Below are 24,056 nucleotides of genomic sequence, written 5' to 3'. Positions count from 1 at the left end.
GGGTGAATGTTTGATTTGTTCTGCATTCCATCCATCATCTGTTGTTTTTGCATTTGTGGGAAGGGTATGCCCAGACGTGGGTCCCGTGCTTGCTATCCCACCTGATTCAAGCTACCCTGGCTGATGAAGGGTGATACCCTGAAACTGGTCCCAGAATGCTTTTTTCTGGTCCAGGGAAGACTTGGCCTGGCAGTTAGGGCTGGACTGTTGCCATGGGGAACAATTTCAAGACTGATTTGCATATGGCTGGGTCCAAACTGGAATGCCATGGCAAGCAAAACAACTGATGGATTAAACCCAGATCTGTGACTGGGGGTGAATGTTTGATTTGTTCTGCATTTCGTCCATCATCTGTTGTTTTTGCATTTGTCACCCCAAGTGGGAAGGGTATGCCCAGACGTGGTTCCAGTGCTTGGTGCTTGCTATGCCACCCGATTCAAGCTAGCCTGGATGATGAAGGGTGATACCCTGAAACCGGTCCCAGGATGCTTGTTTCTGGTCCAGGGAAGACTTGGCCTGGCAGTTCGGGCTGGACTGTTCCCATGGGGAACAGGGTCAAGACTGATTTGCATATGGCTGGGCCCAAACTGGAATGGCATGGCAAGCAAAACAACTGATGGATTAATCCCCAGATCTGTGACTGGGGGTGAATGTTTGATTTGTTCTGCATTTTGTCCATCATCTGTTGTTTTTGCATTTGTCACAGCAGCACATGCAGTGTAGGTGTTCTCCTGTTGAAGGTCAGGAAACAATTGAGGAATCAGATAGAAAATGGCGGTCACGTCCGCAGTGGTGTACACCGTCACCGCTGGCGTAGTTCCCCATTGGCCACTGTACTCCATAGAGCCCCATATTATCCAATGAGGAATTGCACGGTGGTGCAAGACTGCCTTCCGCCACGACACCCAACGTCAGCGGAATTACCTCACTTCCACCTATCCCTCCATACTGGACAGGCGGTTGCCATTTCAGGGGGTCGGAAACAGGCCAATCGACAATTACTGCATCAACGATTAGATTGGCACATACTTCGCCATTCACACTATCACAATACATAAGTGCACCATGTGGACTGAAGTTATGGTTTAGTTGTTCCAATTGTGACAGCCTACTCACTCTTGTGTCCCTTAGATACCTACCGCTGCGGATGAATAGGAGGTGGAGACATTCCCCTGTGTACAGACCTCTGGTGGACTTGGCTACACTGGAGGACAGGCACATAATACTGACCTGTAGACTGGACAGGGCCACAATCACAGAGCTGGGTGCCCAGTTGGAGCCTGACCTGATATCAGGTATCCGTCATCCGATTTTGATCTCCCCTCTTGTGCAAGTTCTATCAGTGCTCCATTTCCAGGAAACTGGGTCTTTCCAAGTGACAGTGGGCTTGGCAGCAGGCATGTCACAACCAGTATTTTCAATCGTGCTGGCAAGAGTTTTGTCTGCCCTGGTGAAACACATGTGCAGCTACATTTCTTTCCCCCAGGTGGATGATTTGGCCACAGTGAAGGCCGGATCCTATGCAATGGGACATATCCCCAATAAAATTGATGCAATTGATGGGACAAATATTGCGTTTGTCGTCCCCCCACCCCCTGCCAGAATGAACAGGTGTTTGGGAATCGTAAGAGTTTCCACTCAGTGAAAGTGCAAATGGTGTGCCTAGCGGACCAGTACATCTCCCACGTCAATGCCAAGTATCCTGGGTCGGTGCATGATGCCAGTGTTCTGAGGTATAGCAGCATCCCAAATGTGATGGCCCAACTACAGAGGCACAGGGTGTGGCTAATAGGTGAGCCTTGAACCCCACCCACTGTATGTTAGAGTATGCCTCTGGTGTCAACCCCATAGGATTGTGTGTGGCTAAATGTTGTCCCTCAATACTTGCAGGTGACTCTGACTACCCAAACCTATTGTGGCTGCTGACCCCTGTGAGGAATGCCAGGACAAGGGCTGAAGAACGTTATAATGAGGCACATGGGCGAACCAGACGGATCATTGAGAGAACATTCGGCCTCCTGAAGGTCAGGTTCAGGTGCCTCCGTCTGACAGGTGTATTCCTGTGCTACTCACCCGAGAAGATCTGCCAAATAGTAGTTGCATGCTGCGTGTTGCACAACCTGGCCCTCAGACGCCAGGTACCTTTTCTGCAGGAGGAGGAAGCTGGAGATGCCCCTGTGGCAGCAGTGGACCCCGAGGACAGTGAGGATGAAGATGCTGAGGATGAGGACAACAGAACATCAGTAATCCGTCAGTACTTCCAATGACACACAGGTGAGACAGTGTAGATTAAAATTTCTATGACTATTGGTATATTCTGTGTTGCTGTGACAAGAAGGCATTCACTTCCTGTTACCTCTACTTACTGTCACCTATGGTTTGTCATATTGCAGATGTTGGTGATATAACAACTGTGTACTGATGTGCTGACCACAGCCAGCTACAGGTCATTATTGATATGCTCTCACAATGTACAGCACATTTGCAGTGGGTGTAACTGTTTCCATGAATACACATTTTCAACAAATGACATACAAGTAGTCGAGTTGTGTCCAATGGTGTTTATAGTAGTGCTAAAAAATTGAGGGGAAAGTGCACTGGAATGGGGTGATGATGGAGAAAAGTCCAGGGTATTGTTCCAGTCTGTTTGTAGCACAGGTGCAGTGTCCAAGGGGCCATAGGAAGGGGAGCAAAGGCAGTTCAAAGTGGACAAAGTGACAGTGTGGGACACAAGGGGAAAAATCAGGAGAGTCTCATTTCCTGTCGGTGGTCTTGGCAATTGTCTCTGGCTTCTGTCTGGGTCGCAGGGAACGTTTGCGGGGTGGTTCACCTTCTGCAGGGGGAGGGATGCTGGTGGCCTGTGGGTCCTGTGGTGGGGCCTCCTGCCCACTAGCGGCAGCAGAAGTGGAGGGCTGGTCAATGAACTGGCTAGTGGTAGGGGCCAGCTGGTGTGCTGTTGCCTACCTCATGATGTTGGCCATGTCTGCCAGCACCCCTGCTATGGAAATCAGGGTGGTGTTGATGGCCTGCATGTCCTCCCTGATCCCCTGATACTGTGCCCCCTGTAGCCGCCTGTTCTGCACGTTGTCTAGGATCTGGCGCATCGTGTCCTGGGAATGTTGGTAGGCTCCTAGGGTCTCGGATAGTGCCTCCTGGAGAGTCGGTTCCCTGCTCCTGTCCTCCCCCTGGTGCACAACAGTCCTCCCAGTGTCCCTTATGGCCTGTGCCACTGTCCCCTGAACGGTGTGCCCACTGCCACTGACCCCAGGTCCCTGATTGTACAGGTGGGCACACTTCTGATTGACATGCCCTGGGGACAGAGCTGTGGGTACGCTGGGTGGGTGCTGTGGTGTGGGATACTGAAGGGGGAGGCTCTGTGGTGGTCTGTGAGTGGGCTTGGGTGACCGGCTGTCCAGTGGTCCCTGATGGGCAAGGAAGGTCATCCAAATCCAGAAGTCCAGAGTTACTGTCATCACTGGGGGCATCTTCTGTTGTGTAACTGGATAGTCATGTCACCTTCTTTCACTGACTTTGTCTGGGGTACCTGTGGGGACGTAAGTGATGTATTATGCTTCATGTGTATGGCGTATTGTACATCCCTGGCTTTCCCTCTATGGTTGCTGTTGCCCTGCCACCTTTTGTTTGTGTATGGTGATGTATTGTGGGATTGTTAGTTTACCTATGCTGTGCATGCTTTGGTGATGGGTGTCCATGCAAGGCTGTGAGGGGTGTCCATGCATTGGTATAACATGCAGGGGTTGGCACTGGGGTTAGTCATATGTGTAGGTACAGTGCGTGGGTTGTAGTGGTGTGATGGGAGTGAGGGTGTAGGTGTGAGATGGCATGCAGGTATGGGGGTTGATAAGTGATAAATGTTGACTTACCAGCGTCCAGTCCTCTGGCTACTCCAGCAAGTCCCTCAGGATGCAGGAATGTCAGTACTTGCTCCTTCCATGCTGTGAGCTGTGGGGGAGGAGGTAGGGGTCCACTGCCAGTCCTCTGTATGGGAGCTGGTGCCTTGCTGGTATGGAACATACCTTCCACCGTAGGTCATTCCACCTCTTCCTGATGTCGTCCCTTGTTCTTGGGTGCTGTCCCACGGCATTCACCCTGTCTATGATTCCCCGCCATAGCTCCATCTTCCGGGCAATGTAAATCTGCTGTACCTGTGCTCCAAACAGCTGTTGCTCTACCCTGACAATTTCCTCCACCACGACCCTTAACTCCTCCTCAGTGAAACGTGGGTGTGTTTGTGGTGCCATGGGTGTGGTATGTTGTGTGTTGGTGAGAGTGTGTTGGGTGATGTGGTGGGGTGTGTGATGTGGGGTGCGTGAGGGATGTATGGGTGTCAGTGGTGTGTTTGTAGTTGTCTCTGTGATGTCGGTGGCTAACTCTTGCAGTCTTTTGGTGTTGGCAAAGGGTTGTGGGTATTGAGGGTGGGTGTTTTATAGTGCCGAAGTTGTGTGGGTGCGGAGTGTGTATTGATGTCAGGTGTGTGTCTTTGGCATTGGCCAATGTAGTGTTGTTTTGTACGTGGGTGTCCATTCTGAGCGTGGCGGTATGTACTGCCAATGGTTTACCGCCATTGAATGTCCACCGTGGTGGTTAGTGGGTCATAATGTGGTGGGCGTTGTTTTTTTGGCATAACCTTATGGGTGTTGGTACCGCCACTTTATCACTGACCTTTGGGCTGGTGGATTATTGTGTGTGGCAGTATTCTGTCAGATTGGTGTGTGTGTGTGTGTCATAATATGGTTAAAGGTGGAGGTAAGTTGGCAGCCTTCAACATGGCAGTAAGCGGGATTTACCGCCAGTGTCAAAATGAGGGCTTATAGGTATTTTTTGGTGATTTTTGTGTCAGTGTATGCCTGACTGCAGATAAAAAGCTGTTCACTCTTCCTTTGGAAATGATAGGTCTTGGAAATCCAAAACAACACCTTGTATACAATTTCCCTTTATATCTGTTTCTTTGATGACAATACATGCCGCATCTATGTGTTTGGAAGCATAGAACTTGGTCCCAGATTTAAGAAACGTTAGCGTCGCGTTTGCAACATTTTTTTTAACGCAAAGTGGCCTAGCTTAACAGCATATTTAGATTTTTACGCTAGAGCAGTCTAGCTTCACATTTTTTGACAGCATCATTTTTTGGGACCACCACCTCACCTGTATAATGACAATGATATGCAAGGTAGGCGTTCGCTCCTAAAAAATTACTCCAAGCCTCTAGCGCCAAATTTACAACCAGCTGGAAAAATGCCGCATGCAAAGGACTGGCTCCAAAAACGATGCAAAGTCCGATTGGCTTCAAAATTGTAATGGCTGGTCAGACCTTACGTTAAAATGAGACCAACACACTACTACATAAGGGAAACACACAGAAGGAGCATTGGAAAGCAACAGGATACCATGGAAGTGTTAATCCTACAGCTTGGCACCTGTAGAAGACAACAGCGATGACGCCAAGTGCTACCAGCACCAATGCAGCAACCGCAAACACCACCACAGCAGCCACTAATGCAGCATAGAAGACGGGAGAGGATCTTTTGCCAGTGTGCAAGCATCCTGGCCCTCAGGAAAGAAGGGGTGATCACACTCTACCTTCTGGGTGTGAGTCCATTGTGCACCCGCTCCACCACATTGTGCCAGACATCACAGCAAGAGGGTGGAGTCACTGAGCTATTCCACCCATGACCAAACTCCTGGCTATCCTTCACTTGCTGGCATCAGGTTAATTCCATACAGCTGCCTCACAAGTGGGCGGGATCTCACAACGATCCCTTTCTGCCTTTCTTACGAAGGTTCTGGATGCCATTATCAAACTCACACACCACCACATCTGGTTCCCCAACACCCAGGAACTGCAGCAGGAGACCAAGCAAGGTTTCTGCTAGATTGCTGGCTTCTTGCATGTGCTGGGTGCAAGGGACTGCATCCAGGTCCAACTTGTCCCTCCTGCAGCAACCGAACACCTCTACAGGAACCGCAAACATACCAACTCCATCAATGTGTAGGACATCGTGGACCAAAGTGGAACTATCACACACACCATCCTAAATACCCTGGAAGCGTCCATGATGCTTACATCTTCAGGCACACCACTATAAACCAACAATTCCAGAATGGACAATATGGCAATGGCCTACTTGTAGTTAAGATATCACACACACAATACAACAAACTTGTAGTACAAGCAATACAAACACAACATCAAACATACATGGACAGGGAAACACAGATGTATAGACTACAACAAATAAGCCACATGCCACACTACACTGCATGCAATGCACATCACCCTCACATATGCCGATATCTACAAGTCCCTGGCACCACCTAACTGACACATCACTGGATGGACAGGTGGAGTAATGTTCCCTATGACTATAAAAGCTGGACTCAAACAAATACATGTGTCCACAGGTTCCCAACAAACCACAGGTCCTACACACATAAAACATTTACCCAGGAATCACTCTGCTATGTGATTTTCATTGGGCATTCAAACGTAAAACAACTCATATATTGGCACTGCCCATCATTTACTATGCTTTAGAAGTCTCAGGCAGCACTGATATCTATTGCCACCCAAGTGGTCCCATCACCATCTATATATCACCTAAATGTGATAAATATATTCAATGTGTACAACTTATCATTGTGTGGTGCATAGTGCAGCACACATTGAAATACAACATCACCATTAATTGAAAGACCATGTGCATGAAGGGACACCTCACAGCACACCAACAAACATACTTGTAAATCCCACACCTCCATATCATGCTACAAGGCTACCAACAATGGACTGTGCTAAATCTACTTCTGACAATTTACAGGGAGAGGACAGAAATGCACATGAATGAGGACACAATGGAACTTAGCAGGGCTGAGATCCTGATGCAGGGCAATGCTGAAAAGCACAGCATGCCCTGTCCTGTCCCACAGCTGTCTGAAAAATCATGCATACGTCACAATACATCCCATATAACTGTCCCAAACTGGGCATATGAACTGCATGCACATACATATGCCAGCCAGCAATTGCCACAACAACACTGCAAAGGAGGTATTTTTAGGGCAAAGGGGTGGGATTCACATGCAACACACAGGGCCCTACACCTGTTACATGACACACAACACACAAAATAGATGCACATGCCTACTACATCAGTCTTCTGCAGGTCTAAAGAGAAGGCACTAAGGACCGCATGTCAGAAAAGGTGGACAGCATCTAAAGCAGTGCTACCTCACTTGGGCACGTTAGTGCCCCCCTACACCCAACAGCTGTGTGCCGTAGAAAATATAAGGCGCACCATGGCGCATAGTAGGTGCAATACTGTCAACATGATGGATGCCATTGATGGACTGTGTAGGATAAATGCCAAATGTATGTTGCAAATCCTGCACAGTACATAGGCCCACATTTAAAGCAATGGTCTGGCCCATTTTTATGCCTGCTCTGTGCAGGGGTCAAAAGTACCTGATAAAATATATGCATTGGAACCGCTTCTCTACCTCTGCACCATTTTAGCTTTAGCCAAATGGGGCAACATACCCCATGCATGCATGATGCTTTGCTCAAGCATAATGTGTTGCTAGGGTACACTAAGGGTTGCACAGCATGGATAGTGGCACTTTCTAAGCATGGCACTGTGATTATTTGCGTAGTCAGCCCACAATAGTGTCTACAAAAATTAAGCTTATGTGGTGAAAGGAGGTTCTAGGGCCTTGTAACTTGTTTCCCCTGGCTCAAATGTAGAGAACACCGCCCACATTTGGCATGGGTGAACTGTCAAAAATTACAATTACAGTCACCATGTACCTAAGCAACAACCCATGACTGGAAAGTGCACCACCACAGACCAATGCAACCATACATCCAAACAGGAACACACACAATACCAGGTGTTAGTCTGGTACACCACTCCACTCAAAACAAATATGGGCCATGGCACCTAGCAATTGACTAATGTGCATGAATGACACATGTTCTCACATTCCTTTGCAGCTGACCAAGGTTTACGACATTCAGCCATGGGTCATGGCACTTGTAATCCAACAATAGATGCACAGCGGGCCTACAGTGAAGCCCACATAAGGTCCAGAAATGTTGTGGAGCAGATATTTGGCCTCCTTAAATCAAGGACATATATCACAAAAGTGTGTTGGCTTGACATATGCCTGTTGCAATCCAGGAAATATATGTGAAGACTGCTGTACAGATGTATGGGCTAGGTAGGAAAAGGCTAGCAAGCACCTACAATGGCATGTTTGTGTCTGCTAGGTAACCTAGCTAAGTCTGAATGACAATATCACACGTGAGTACTAAGAACAAACTTCTCAGTGCCACTAACATGTATTAGCAAGAGATTGACATACAAGGACCAATACACACAAATGTCTCGATGTATTACACCCAATCAACTTGGAATGTGCATGTAAGTCAAGCAATGTACTAACAAGTCACAGACCCTTGCCAAATTGTATGTGTGGAGATTGACACAGTAAGCTCGATTGTGTCATTCCCTCTACTCATAGCTGACATGAGTAATCACAGTACCAAAATACATTCATTGAGAATGTTACATCGGTTGTGGAAAGCAAATGTGAGCATGTGGTCATGTATGAAAAATGATGTGAAGTCATAGTACAACAGTTGTGAGAGAAGTTGGGAGACTTAGAGGGCGGGCCCTGTTGAAATGATCTATGGATACTAGTGGTACCTCAGAATACCAAGGGTCCAGCCATGGACCTGCTTGTGGACTATCTCATCCTGAAACACTGCAAACACATGGACTCCCAAAAACCTCTTACATGGAGGGAGCCCACTGCATTCCAGGTGCACCATGAAAGCCTGGAGCACAACCTTGGCCCATCATAGCAAGACTCTTAAATGTACGATACTGGGACGTGAGTCAACAAGCAGCTTGCTGTGCACCTCCATTGCACATAGGTAAAGCTTTGGTTACATTCGTCCACAATTTCTGTCCTTGGGTCCAGAGGCTGCGTCGCAGTGTGCTCTATGTAAAGAAGGCTCTAAGAGAACAGAACCACAAGTAAACAATGACTTATCCGGCACAGCTTTGATTAGTCTCAGCATGCAAAACTCTGGATTGAATGTCAGGTGGCAGGAGGGTCAAGATACTGCAACCACCCTAAGAGGCACCGGAGTGGCGGCATGGCAAAGGAGTATAGTGAAACACTTGAAGTGAAGGTGCGTGTCAAAACATATTACGCCCAGCCTGGGGCATCGTCCAGATTACCAAAACAGATTTTCGGACCCATAGGGAGATGAGAGGGGCTCGTGGGATCATAAATGTGGCTCTGGATTTCCATCCAAAGCATCTTGTGGGTGAGCTGGTAGCAGGCTGCGTTGTTACTAAATCGGTAACTGGGAGCAAGATTGAGACAGCGGATAAGAGACACCAACTTGGTAAAGACATTCCTGTAAGGGGCTGGGTGGAGGCCAGAAGGTGGCAGTGACACATTCTAGTTAGCAGTATGTTTGGTTGGGGCAGCAGGTGCTATGCCCAGTCGGGGAGATGGGCAGTTTGGAATCTGCAGCTCAGTGTATCAGGGAGGGGAGTGATGATTGCAGAGGGTAATTGGATAGCTGTTGTAGTTAATGTTCAAGCAAGATACACACGGCCAGTCAACATAGCTGAGGCACACAGGATATTCACTATTACTATCTGAACCCCAACCAGCTTAGGGCCTGCACCTCCCGTGTGGTCAACTAATCATAGAGTGGAATGTCAAAAGTTAGTACGTCAACCCTAAGGATAGTATTCTGGAATATTAATGGCCTACCCAACGAAGTCAAACATGGAGTGTTACCCCAGTACATCAAACCAGATTCCACTGAGATGGTACTACAAGAGACTCACCTCCTAGGTAATAGGTGTAATGCCCTTCACCATTGGGGAAATACAAAGGCTGCTAATGTGTGCCATACAACCTCCTCTAGAGGAGTAGTAATGTTTGTGAGGAGAACGCTGCCCTGCTCATTTGGCGAATACGGCTTGATCAGTTGGGTCCCCATGTGGTACTCTCTGGGACATGGGAGGGGGGCATCTTAAATATACCTTTAGTAGATATCATAACATGACTTCACAACTGCAGACTAATGGACCTGATCACTCTGCTACAGAGTTTTCCAGATGGGGAAGTGATCAAGTGAGGGGACTTCCGCGCAACGCCGAGTGATAGCATTCACTGACACCCTCCCAGTCCCTTGGCTCAGACGACCATTAGCAGACTTCCTCACTGCCCAGGGACTGGCATATGTATGGTGTACTCTTAACCCAGCAAGTCAGTACTTCATCCTTTTACTTGTGGGTGCATATGTACACTCAGTACACATGTGTAAACATGTATGTGACTAACAGTCTTCATACACAGGGACATTTGCAAACTGTATCAGTCATTACATGCATTACACACACATACATACATATGGTAACACATTCTCTGTTATCGGTCAATAATAAAATGCACAGCACACGCATGTAGCCATACCATACAAACTACATAGATACATATCCCCTGTAACAAGAAATGTGAATGTGGGTGCACTGTCAGCCTTTCCTCCAAAATCCCCGCATGGACGTTAAGCGTCAAAAGTTTTGATGCATATGGTACATCTTCATACAGCGCAAATCACTAAAATGATGCCTGGCACCATGCGTGTCTGAACTGTCCTCTTGCCTCAGCCTGCCCTCCAAACTTCACGCATGCCTGGTATGCATCGAACATTTTTACGCATACAGTTGTCCTACAAACATCGCAAATTCCAAAAATGATGCCTGACCTCTGCATGTCAATTGCAAGTCAACAGGAAATAATCCACGCGTGGCCGTTATATTTTTTTTTAAACGACGCATATCAGAAAACGTGGGGCATATGCCCTGGAAGTGATGTAACAGGACTTCCTTGCTGCACACATGGCAAAGTGAATTTACTTTCACTTTTACTTTACAGTCTATTCTGTTTGTGGTTGAGAAAGGTTGTATGGAGCTGGTGCTGTTGAGGAGTGGTGGTTGCTGAGGGATTTGTGCTGTGTCCTGTTGCTGTTCTGTCCATTTTGTTGTATTTGTAAGTTTTGTGTAGTGTAACTGTCCTGTCATTGTATTTGTATTGTCGGGTGTTAGTCTTGGGGTAGTGTAGTTTGTTAGGGTATTTTGGGTTAGGTGGGCTTATTTTTGGGGGGGAGGGGATCAATGGTTGCTGTGGAGGGAGACAGCAGGATGTCTGGCAAGGGAAGGGCACAGCTCATCAGTCCAGATGAACTGGGGGTGTTCATTTGGTTAGTGTGCCACTACCTCCCCAATATGTTGAGATGGGCAGCTGTGTGATCATGGCCCACCCTACGGAGGCCAGGAAGATACGCTGGGGAAAGGTCCTGTTCCAGCTGTGCAGGACCTTCTAAGTGGACAGCACAAACCACTAGATCAAGTATCAGTGGGCAGACCTCATTGTCAGGGAAGGTGATCTTCTGGATCACCTGGTAGTTCGGGTTGCCGGAACTGTTGGTAAATAAACCTGTAACATTGCTACACAGGGCATAAGGAAACTTACAGCGTATCATGAGAAAGGTGAGGACATCAAGGGGCAGATTTAAGGATAATGGCAGTGCACCCAATGCAGCACCACTTACCTTGCACCACTTAACACCCCCCCCCCCACTGCCATCATATGTGCGCTGTATCTACGATACAGCGCACCAAGGCACAGGTTAGGGGGTATTTGCGTCATCATTTTTGATGCTATTGATGTCCTCTTTAGGGTCATTCCCATAAATTGGCCTGAAACCCTGACAAGTACATAGTGGGCCATCCCCATATAATGATGTGCCCCCTTTTTAACACGTGCTATGAGCAGGTGCTAAACTGTGCAAAACAAAATGAAATGAAGCTAAATGTTCCTTTAGGTTTCAATGTGCTATTTCTTTAGCCCCCCCAATGGGCAAACACCCACTTTGCATACATAATGGCTGGTGCAGGCATAATGTAGCAGAAAGCCTGATAAAGTTACACAATGCATGCATTGTGCAACTTTGTGAGCCTATGGGCAACATGATGCCTACACCATGCATGATGTATGCAAGTGGGCCATTCCCCTGTTAGGGGGGGGGCAAATAATGAATGGCACAAAGAAAACAGAGAAAAATATTTGTGTTAATTATTCAGACAATTTCTATGCCTACTCAGACCAGGCATCCAAAGGGGGCACACCATAAATTACAATTGGCCCCTATGTACTGTTCCGGGTTGGACCACATTCTTGGCACTAATCATCAATACATCAATACGGTCAACAATTATGATGCTATTCCCCCTACCCTGCTCCATGGTGCGTCCTATCTTAGATACAGTGCATACATTGTGGCAGTAGTGGGGTGCCAAGAGTCCCAAGGAAAGTGTTGCTGCACTGGGTGCAGCGAAACATTCCTATTATCTGCCCCTAAGCTTTGCACAATTAACAGTGTCCTGTCCCCCAGTAAGTGTCACGTATGAATCAGAGAGATGTATGTATGGGCGAATAATATTGCTATAAATGTTTTTTAGTGCTACCTATGTCTGTGTGGCTGACATGTTTTAGATGGCAGTGGGTCATTCCTAACACTAAGTTGATTAGGTCTCTCAGCTAAACAAGTGTAATGTGTAACAGTTGTCCATGCTAACCTTTGTTCATAAATCATAAAGCTATGTTTTCCTGTCATGTCTTGCAGGCGGACCTTCAAACTACACCATAGGAGAGGTTTCCACTATTGAAGACCTCGATGCAACTAGTAAGAGTCACCTTGTATGTCTCATATGTACACACAGTACAAATGGCATGTGTGTCAATTTTGACACCATCATCTTACTTTGGGTATCGACATCATATCTGATAGTATGCTGAGGATGTGGAATGTATAGAATGTTGCACCGGTGCCACAGTGTGCTGCCATGGATTAGTGGGTCTCTAGAAATCTTTCTTATGGCCACAAACACACTGATGTCAGTCACAATATGTGTCAGAGGTGCTGGCTCTCTGCAATGCGTGGATGTAGCAAACATGTTTTCACAGCACCTGTTCCAGCACTGTGTGCCACATGTTGCACAAATCTAGTCAGGACATGGTAAAATATATGCACCTAGGTAGAGCTCTCCAAGGGCCTTTCGCAAGGAGTCACTTGCTCCCCCGGTGCATCACTGCTCTTCAATAATGAAGTGAGGCACCGGACATACAAGGAGCTCTGTAGAGAAGGACAACAGTCAGTTGAGTACACATTGAGATTTGCACTCATCACCAGATGGAAGTGGGACAAGTCCATGGATTGTAGCAAATAAGATGTGTACAGATGAAACAACAGGTTTTAGCCATCATGATAGTTGTGAGCAAGCGTGATCAAGGTGTATCAAGTTTGTGCACAGATAGGGGCAGATACAAGTAAATAGGCTCTGCACCCAGTGCTTCACCACTTCTCTTGTGGTCCTTAGCTCCCCTCATCCGCCGGCATGTGTGTGCCGTATATGATAAATGGCACACAGTGGAGCTGGGTATGTGCCAATTGTGGTTAACATCTTGATGGACATGATATACTATTCATGGTTAGTGCAAGAGAATCCAATGGTAACCCTGGACTGTACATAGGGGCCCATTGTGACCAATGGTGGGCCCCCTTTTAATTCCAGATCTGAGCTGGCTTTAAAACCAGGAAAACTAAATATGAATCTCTTAGATTTTAGTGCACCATTTTGGCAGTCACCCTACTGGGGTTACGCAACCCTTACATTCATCATGCCTGGCACAGGCCTAATGTGGTGCAAGGGGTGACAAAGTGGCACAATACAGCTATTGAACCACTTTGTTGAGATTCTGCTGACCATTTGGCCTTGTGCCTTATTTGCATAATATTGCTTATGACGCTAATGTGGTGGAAGGAGGCCCTTGACCCTCTCACATCTTGGCCCAAGTGTGCAACTTTGGAGAGCTATTATCGCCATGACATGTACTAATTACTGTAGATGCTTGCTAGGCAGATTTGTACGGACTTGGTTCTTGCTCTTGTTGTTGGCGTACTGCTTGACAACATGTGTCATCCCAAAATGCTGATTATAATGCATGCTTGTTCGTCCTCTACCCAATGCAGTTACTGATGACATGTTCTCCTCATGTTTTAACTGCCACAATGACTCCAGCCCAGAAACAGAAATTCACTAAACATGTAGAAAGGTTCTGGCACGTTTGCAAGGCCTAGGCTGGTTGCAGGAAGATGGCAAGGAGATACTGCATGGAAAGTCGTCAGGGGCATTGGAGGCCTTCTCTAATGGTGGACCAGCCAAACATCCTAAAACCATCTCAACTACAGGAATGTCCTCAGCACCCAGAGTCTGTGGTGCACCTTCAAGTCTGGCACCCTCAACATCTGCAGCACATCAGACAACATCAGCACCACGACAGCTACCACCATCTGCCACTGGGTCCAGCTTTGAGGCAGAAATGCAAAGTGACATGGTCAAGCTGAAGGCTAAGTTGGACAGACTTGAGGCAGACAATGGAAAAAATTATAAATTACAGAAAGCTCAAGAAGCTGTAGGTATGGCCACTCACCACTTCCATGGACCTTCCCTTCCCCAGTGTGCATCATTCAAAGTTTTAGTGGATTTTAGGGTGTTAGACATAGGTTAGGAAGAATAGAGTAGGTTAGTTGTAGGATATAGTTAGTGTAGATTTGGGGGGGTGAATTTAGGCTGTCTTTGTTTGGGGGGTAGTTGGGTGGGGGGTTATGTTTAGGGGTACATGTACCAAACAAAATCTCCAAAAAATAAATAAATACAAAAAAATATATATTTGTTTAGAACATAGGATTAGTTAGTATGTGTGCAGTTTAGTTTATGCTGTCCTACATGGGGGTGGGGGAACAATGTTTATTGATTTGTGTTATGTGTACAAGTTAAGTTTAGAATAGGATAGATAGCTGTAGGGTTAAGCTAAGATAAGTTAGTATAGGTTAGCTTAGCTTAGGTTTGTGCGTCGGTTAGGTTTTTAATATGTCGTGTTTTTAGTTACCAATAAATCCTGTTATATTTAGGACAATTAGGTGTCCATGATGATTGACTGTCTGGGTGTTCTCATGTCTGCACTGGCCAAGTTGGGGAAATGCCTTAGGGAATGTATTCAGTATTGTTTTACATGTAGGACTATGTGTATCCCCAATGACCAAGGAGCTGTCTGATTGGCAGCGGTATGACATCAGCTACTGAAGTCAGTTTTCGGCACAGTTCCTGACACTTCGATTGTGTATGGATACAATATATGTGACAGGTAATGATGCAATATCAATTGTCATTACTAAGATCTGCCACAATATTTTTAGAAACTTTTTGAACATTAAACTCCACCTTATTTGGTGTATGGATACTGGAAAACTGACAGCTTCCTGTCACAATTTTGAATATGCTCTTCAGTTTCTCACATATTTGTGGTATTGGTACATTCTTCATGGAAACTTCCTGACACTTGAGTTCTGATCCATTCATGCCATATGTCAGCTTGCATTTAAATATGTTCAATACTTGATTGTGAGGCTCAGTAAGGTGCTTGTAGTCCACAATACTGTCGGTCACCAGTATCATGTTTGAGTCCTAGTGTGTGCCTTTGTGTCTGACATTAAGCCACACATGTCATCTGGTTCTGTTCTCATTGACATTGCTTCACACAATGCAGACATTTATGTGTTGATTAAACACTGAAGTGCATGATACATATGATTATGGTAATTTATTTACATATGCAGGTTTTATTTTCCAATGCAGCACAATGTCCAGTTCACTCACCCCATGAGAGATCCTGAGCCATTTGATGTACATTCAGAGTCCAAGGGTGAGGGATATATCAGGAGACATGTGAAGGAGAAGTGTGCATTAGTGAGAAGGTGTCCAAATTGACAATATTTATGAATTGAGACAATGACAGTCCATAGAAGATAAGTCAACAGTGGTTGAGTGAAGAGGGCACATTGCCAGCTGTCACAACACTGGCATGATCTTAAGCACTGAACTAAGGAGAGACTTTTCATGTGCCACAGACTGGTGCTACCGGGTGATTTTACGTGTGAATTTTGTTCCTTCCACATCTTTATCCTCTGATGTGTGTGGTGCATCCTGTGCCATGGGTGGTGCTGTTGTTGAAGTTGAGGACGCCACACACACATCATGGGATAGAGACGTGTAATCAAAGGTCCCGTCAGCTGCCATTTGTGGGAACACATACGGCATCATGCAGCAAGGAGGAACTGCTGATTTCTCAACACCACATCTACATCATAGTGGTAGGCAGCCATGTTTTGCCTGAGTCCTCAGAGTCTAATACTGTGGCAGGACTGGTTGGTGCTGTGTGTTGGTAGTTGAGTGGTTCATGTGAAGACCCTGCAACACTGTGTGTCCTCCCTGCGACTAGAGGTGGTGTCTGGAAGCAAGCTAGGACATCCTGGAGAGTCTCTTCATTGATGGTCAGCAGCTGGTCATCCATGTCATCTGTAAAATCCAGGACAGGCAGGTCAGCAGGAGGTAAGGCATCATCCTCTGCAATGGGATAGTGAAATGTCAATATTTGACTGTAGTGGCTGTTGGCATGACTCATCATGTACTTGCTACTGGTGGTTCAGTGACATGTTACAGATCCCAGGTTGTAGTTGTTTATTATGTGTTGCATTGTGCACCACACATAGGGCAGCCTTTCAAGGTATTTGGCGCATTGATCTCACACCATCATATTCCTTGCAGGTCCCTTGCTCCAGCCACTGACACCATGGTAGCATGTCATTTACATTCCTGTTCACCATGGTGGACATTCCCACAGTTGTCTCATGTGTTTTGTCACTACTTTGGTGCTTTACTACATTGGCATCATGAATGATGGCACTAGTGCAGCAGCAAGTAGCTGCAACGAAGTAAATCAGCATGCAGATGTGGTCATCTGGCTGGAATCTCTCTCTAACGTGCATGGGACAGAGAAGTGGTTTTATAATAAAACAACTGATGTTCTGAGAAAATGTCCCTATGCAAGGATGTGTGTGTTTCTGTGAACTTGTACCAGCAACCCTATCTGGCTGCAGCCTTGAGGAAAGAACAAAGTGAACAGAATGGCTTGCTAAGAAACATAGGCCCTCATTACAACCTTGGCGGGCGACGGAGGCCGCCCGCCAAGGTTGGACCGCCGAGCGGCCGCCTATGCAGCCGCAATTCCGCCAGCCGTATTACAACATCCCCGCTGGGCCGGCGGGCAGAAACAGAGTTTCCACCCGCTGGCCCAGCGGGGATGACGGCCTTAACATTGGAGCCGGCTCCTAATGGAGCCGGCAGTGTTGTGGCCGTGCGACGGGTGCAGCTGCACCCGTCGCGCTTTTCACTGTCTGCAGACAGTGAAAAGCAGGGTGGGGCTGTGCCTGGGGGCCCCTGCACTGCCCATGCCAGGTGCATGGGCAGTGCAGGGGCCCCCAGGGGCCCCGCGACTCCCCTTCCCGGCAGCCTTTCCATGGCAGTCTCTACCACCATGGACAGGCTGGCGGGAAGGGGAGTCATAATCCCCAGGGCAGCACTGCAAGCAGCGCTGCCCTGGCGGATTATAACCGCCGGAACAATGATGGCAGGAGACCGCCGGGACAATGATGGCGGAAGACCGCCGGTCCCGGGGGTGCGACCGTGGCGCTACCGCCGTGGGCATAATATGGCAAATTGAATCGCCAGCCTGTTGGCGGTACAATCGCCAAAACAACCCAGGCGGTCCTTGACCGCCAGGGTTGTAATGAGGCCCATAATGCTCTCCTAGGCAAAAGAACAACTAGATAAAGAAAAGAAAACAACACCACGAATGTGGCTGATTCTAAAATAATAAAAATAAAGCAGAATAAAATATACCTGGGCTAAAGGGCACAAGTGGCAGGCCTACGTGCTAAAATAATGTGCCCAGAGACATCCCTAAAATGGCAATACAACAAAACAAGTAGGTACTTTACAGCAGACATTTAAGTTCTCCATGATGACGATACCAATACTTGTTGGTACCATGTTGACATGCCATCAGATTAATTAAATTGTATTCCAGGTTTCTGTCTTTACCTTGTACTTTGCCAAGAAACTCCCATGCAGAGAGATTTTGCAGATTAACGTCTTTTTTAGAATATGATTCACAGCATAAGGCAGTCCTGACAGGTCAGTTAAAAAAAATAGATGTAATATATAGGGAATACACTGGTGAAACTTAGGGTCCTCTGAATACAGTCTTGTTGACCTGCATTCAGCTGCTGGTATTTGTACAGGTCGGTTATTGTATCAGCCACCTACTCCAATGGGAAAGGAGTTAGGGGTTCCGGAACCCATTCTTGTCCAACTCATAAACCTCCACCACAACAACTATGCTCAGGTTTAATGAGGCCCCCAAGGGCAATTAAAATCTCAATAGGTAGATGGGTGAGGCATGGGTGCCTATTAGCCCCCACCCACTTCTCCTTATATGTCAATGATATAGTAGAGACCCTCTTGCAGGGGAACATAGATGCAGTAAAATTAGATGGGCACAGAGTGCCCGCATTATTATCTGCTGATGATACTCTCCTAATTTCACAAACTCCCATGAAGTGCAGCAACTTTGTTCCAGTAAGGGCCTGGAGATTAATATCTAAAAAACAAAGTTTATGGCTTTTGGACCTTATAAGTAATTTAATCAAACTCTGTCTCTGCCAGTGAAAGCTAGAGTGTATTTTTAGATTCACGTATTTGGGTAAACTCCTCAATAGTAGGTTGTCACGGCCACCCCATATACAGAAGAGGAGGGTTGTGGCCCAGTATCAAGCTTCAGCAATTTAGAAGAAATTTCAGGGGCTGAAATCTGAGGTCATACGAATATAGATCCGCCCCTTATAAGCAGAACCAAGTTTGCTCGACTGCTCCTTCATCTCCCTAAGAACACTCTGTGAATACCTTTGTTTTTTGATGTTGCTTTAAAAAGAGTGAGGGGATTTGCGAGATTGAGGTCCCTATCCTGTTGGGTGAGGATTTGGACCATGGAGGAGCTTAGGCCATACACCACTGCACTAAAGTAACTTTTAACTCTTGATAGCTACTGCACCTTTCTGTGGTTCAAATATGTCTAGTTTTGGTTTGATAAGTTGAGCCTTGGCTCTTTCTGGACAGATCCTGAATCACTGGTGACATCAGCAAAAACCTTACTAAAAACCCATTAATGGGACCCCATTCAGGCCAGCCTCCATTGTAATCAAACTCTGGGTAGAATCACAAATCAATTCTTGTCAGTCAAGGGAAGTCCCTTGTATGAGCCATTTTTAGACATCCTGTTGCAGCAAATGGCAAACACTATGGCCTTCTATGCAACCCAGGCGGTCGGTGGTAAAGCGGTGGTAAAACCGCCAACAGGCCGGCTGTAAAAAAAATGGAATTATGACCATGGCGGAAACCGGCAACATTGACAGCCACTTTAACACTCCGACCGCCACGGTGGTACAAACAAACAGCATGGCGGTCACCGCCAACAGACAGGCGGAAGACAATGTACCGCCCACACTATTATGACAGGCCAATCCGCCTTTTCCGGGGCAGATTCAACGCGAACAAAAACACGACAGTAACAGGACTTGGAAGGGAAAACACTCACCTCTACACACCCCACGAGGAACCAGGACGCCATGGAGCCTGAACTCCAAATACTCCCTGCGATTGTCTTCCTGCTCCTCTACCAGGAGGACGACCGACGGCGGCGACGACCACGGTGAGTACAGCACCTACGACGCAGGGGAGGGAAAAGAGAGTGACACACACACGCAACACTCCCACCCTCACCTACATCAACACACACACCAATACATGCTGAAAGATTACATTTAGATCTCCCAACCCACCCTGGAAGAACGCAAGGACAAAAGGAAATGATTGTAACCATTGTAAATAATAAACATCTATTAGTCAAAAATGTATATACACTATAAACAAATATGTACACCAATAATTCAAGTCCAGGTACTGCACCTATATAGTCCGTGGACCACTGGGCCCAAAATGCATGGGCGAGGCCCACACAAGATACCCAATCGAAACTGAGAGAACACTGCAGGGGCATCAGATCGAAATAAAACAGGCACCTCAGGGGAAGGGAAGGGGGGGCACCTCAGCCAGATGAGTGCACGACGCCAGCTCCACGAGGCCCTTCCCCACCTTGGATGCTGGCGCAGCTGTCTTGCCATTCCCCACACTTGTCTTGGCTGAGCCCTTGGTGGCAGGTGTTCTGGCCTTCTCCCTCCCGGATGTGGGCAACTTCTTCTGTTTTAGAGGTGGGGGAATGTCCTTGGCCTCGCTCCTTGGGACACTGGCAGCCCTGTTGCTTGGCGCACTCCAAAAACTGGGCATTGCTGGCACTACTGTGCCTGGTGATATGGTGGCTGAGGTGCTGGGTTGGGACCTGGAAAGGTGGGCCCTAGGGGACGGACGGGGGGGTGTAGGGAAGAGGTCAACATTTAAGAGGAAAATTTTTGGGGACACACTGGGATGGGTAGATGGAGGGGGTTTGGGAGTGGAGGAAGAGGTAGTGGTTGTAGGAGGTGTTCGTTTGCTGACTTTGGGTGAAGGTGCATGGGCTGGAGGCTGTCGTGAGGTGGATGGCTGTTGGGTGGGTGTGTGACTGCGTTTGTGTAGTTTGGGAGGAGGGCTCACAGACACACTGGGAGAGGACACAGGGGATGTGTGAATGGTAGTGGGGGTGGTAAGTGCACGTGAGCGGTGTGTGGTGATGGACCTGCTAGTGATGGAGGTAGTGGCTGAAGATGTAGTGCATGCAGGTGTGAGTGGAGATGTGACAGGGAGGGAGGAGGGAGATGTGGAAGAGGGGGACACAGTGGAGGCAGTGGATGTTGGTATGTGTGCATGGGTATGATGCTTGTGTGAGTGCTTGTGGGATGTGTGGCGCTTATGTTTGCCAGAGCCACCCTTGTGTGTTGAGGTGTGTGCATGCTGGTCTGATGGTGTACTTGGGATAGGCTGAGGTACTGGGGATTGGGTCTGGGTGGAGGAAGTTGGAGGGGGGAGGCTAGACACAGGGACAATGGCTGCCATCAGTGCTGAGGCCAGAGCCTGAAATGTTCGCTGTTGGGCTGCCTGGCCAGAATGAATGCCCTCCAGGTATGCATTTGTCTGTTGCAACTGCCTCTCTACACCCTGGATGGCATTCAGAATGGTAGACTGCCCAATAGTGAGGGATCTCAGGAGGTCAATAGCCTCCTCACTGAGGGCAGCAGGGCTGACTGGGGCAGGGCCTGAGGTGCCTGGGGCGAAGGAGATGCCCACCCTCCTGGGTGAGCGGCCACGGGACACACGCTGAGGGGCTGCTGGGAGGGCGGTGCTGTTGGGGGGGGGTGGCGGCTGTATCTGTAGATGCGGTGGGCACAGAGGGGCCCGCCACCTCAAGGGAGCTACCATTAGCTCCTGTCCCCGCCGTGGAGCTCCCCTCGCCCTCCATCCCACTGGTGAATTCAGACTCCGTTGTCTGGCCCTCCAGGGCCATGTGGTATGCAGCTCCCTCCTGCTCCGGTGGCACAGATCCTCTGCCTGATGATGCTAATGCACACAAGAACAGGGAGACCACAAAAAGGGGGGGGGGAGAAAGAAGAAAGACATGTTCAGTGCATAAAATACCGCTACAGTCAGCAGACACTACAGACACAGCAGCCCTCTGCACTACGCCATGCACTTGGAGTTCCCTAATTAATCACAGGGACATGGGGTAGATGGCCTATGCCCGATTGCTGGACACATGGAAGTCACAGGAGCCTGACTAGGTGTAGATGGCTCTTACCACTTGTGGGGATGGGGTGCCACTTAGCCTGCCTCACAAAGGGTCCTTGCCTACAAAGCTCGCCCTAGCCTAGGGGAACCCATTGCCCACCTCCCCCACCCAGACACCTCCAATGTGCGCAGAGTCAGCTGAATGTGAGTGTACTCACCCCCTTGTGGCTGCTGTGATGCCCTCAAGCGTCCATCCAACTCCAGATACGCCACCGCCAGGATCCGGAACGTCAGGGGGGTCATGGTGCGACGGGCACCCCTCCCACGTTGGGAGGCCATCCCCAGCTGGGCCTCCGCCCTCTTCTTGCTCCAGCGGCGAAGGTCCTCCCATCTTTTACGGCAGTGGGTGCTCCGTCTGTGGTGGACCCCCAGGGTCTGCACGTCCTTGACGATGGCACGCCAAATATCCATCTTCTGGTGGGTGCTGACCTAGAGGAATAGTACAGGGAAATATTTTTAACACTTTTACCGTCCGGACCGTCACAGTCATTGTCCCACGTTCTCACCCTTGCCCTGACGCACATACACTCACCGTCCGATCATGCATGCCTCATCTCCCCCCATATCTTCCATCCACACCACTCCAAACAGGCATTGCCCATACAGCATGCTCACAGTGTACTCACCTGTTTGTTTGGAGGACCGTAGAGTAGCGTGTACTGGGGGAGGACCCCATCCACTAGTTTATCCAACTCCTCCGATGTGAAGGCAGGGGCCCTTTCCCCAGACCCATGAGCCATCAACACTTCCAGACTGAGGTCACAGCAGCACTTGCAGTGTAGGTCCTCTCCTGTCGAAGATCAGGTATCAAGTGAGTGAACAGAGAAAAAATGGCCATCACGTCCGCGGAGGTGCGTACCGTCACCGCCGGCGTACATCGCCATTGGCTCCTGGGACCCATAGAGCCCAATGTTAACCAATGCAGGATTGCGCCGCAGACTTTGACCGCCTACCGCAACGGTGTAGAACGCCGGCGCAGTAACATCATATCCCCTTGTCCCACATTACAGGTCAGGCAGCCCCAATTTCAGGTGGCCACATGGCATTATTTTTTAATGCGTCACACATATATAGACCTTGTATATACACAGAGACAGGCACATAGCGTATTGACAAATGTGTGCAATACTATTGTTTTTTTCCTACCTCAGTGTTGGCTGACTCTGTGCTCGCTGTTCTCATCCATAGGGCATGTCCGCTGGGGCAGGTGAGGAGATGGCGGCATCCACTGGTGTACAGACCGCTGGTGGACCTGTTGACAATGGAAGAGCGACATGTAATAGTCACCTACAGACTAGATTGTGCCACAATCCAGGAACTGTGTGCCCAGTTGGAGCCAGACCTGATGTCAGCTATCCGCCATCCCACAGGTATCGCCCCCTCTAGTGCAGGTCCTGTCAGTACTCCATTTCCTGGCAAGTGGGACTTTTCAAACAACAGTGGCCATTGCATCAGGGATGTCCCAGCCTATGTTCTTCAACGTGTTGTCTAGAGTGTTGTCTGCCCTGCAGAAACACATGCACAGCTACATCGTGTTCCCTCAGGTGGAGGATTTGCCTACAGTGAAAGGTGACTTCTATGTCCTGGGACATATCCCCAACATCATAGGTGCCATTGATGGGACACATGTGGCCTTGGTACCCCCCCACAGGAGTGAACAGGTGTACAGAAACCGGAAGAGCTACCATTCTATGAATGTGCAGATGGTGTGTTTGGCTGACCAGTACATCTCCCATGTGAACGCCAAGTTTCCTGGCTCAGTGCATGACGCTTACATTCTGCGGAATAGCAGCATCCCTAATGTGATGGGGCAACTCCAGAGGCACCGTGTGTGGCTATTAGGTGAGGACAAGGACCCTATACCGTGTGAATAGTTGTGTGGGTCTGGGGTTGTCACTAAGGGTTAGTGTGTGTCTAACAGTTGTCCCTCGACATTTGCAGGTGACTCTGGGTACCCCAACCTGTCATAGCTACCGATCCCAGTGAGAAATCCCAGGACAAGGGCAGAGGAACGCTACAATGAGGCACATGGGCAAACTAGGAGGATTATTGAAAGAACCTTCGGCCTCCTGAAGGCCAGGTTCAGGTGCCTCCATATGACAGGTGGTTCCCTATACTACCCACCAAAGAAGGTGTGCCAGATCATCGGTCCTGCTGTATGCTGCACAACTTGGCTTTGCGACGACAGGTGCCTTTTCTGCAGGAGGATGGTCC

This window comes from Pleurodeles waltl, chromosome 3_1 (genome assembly GCF_031143425.1).
Source record: "Pleurodeles waltl isolate 20211129_DDA chromosome 3_1, aPleWal1.hap1.20221129, whole genome shotgun sequence".
Taxonomy (NCBI): Eukaryota; Metazoa; Chordata; class Amphibia; order Caudata; family Salamandridae; genus Pleurodeles; species Pleurodeles waltl.
The sequence above is the reverse complement of the archived record's forward strand: the minus strand, read 5'-3'. Positions refer to the sequence as shown.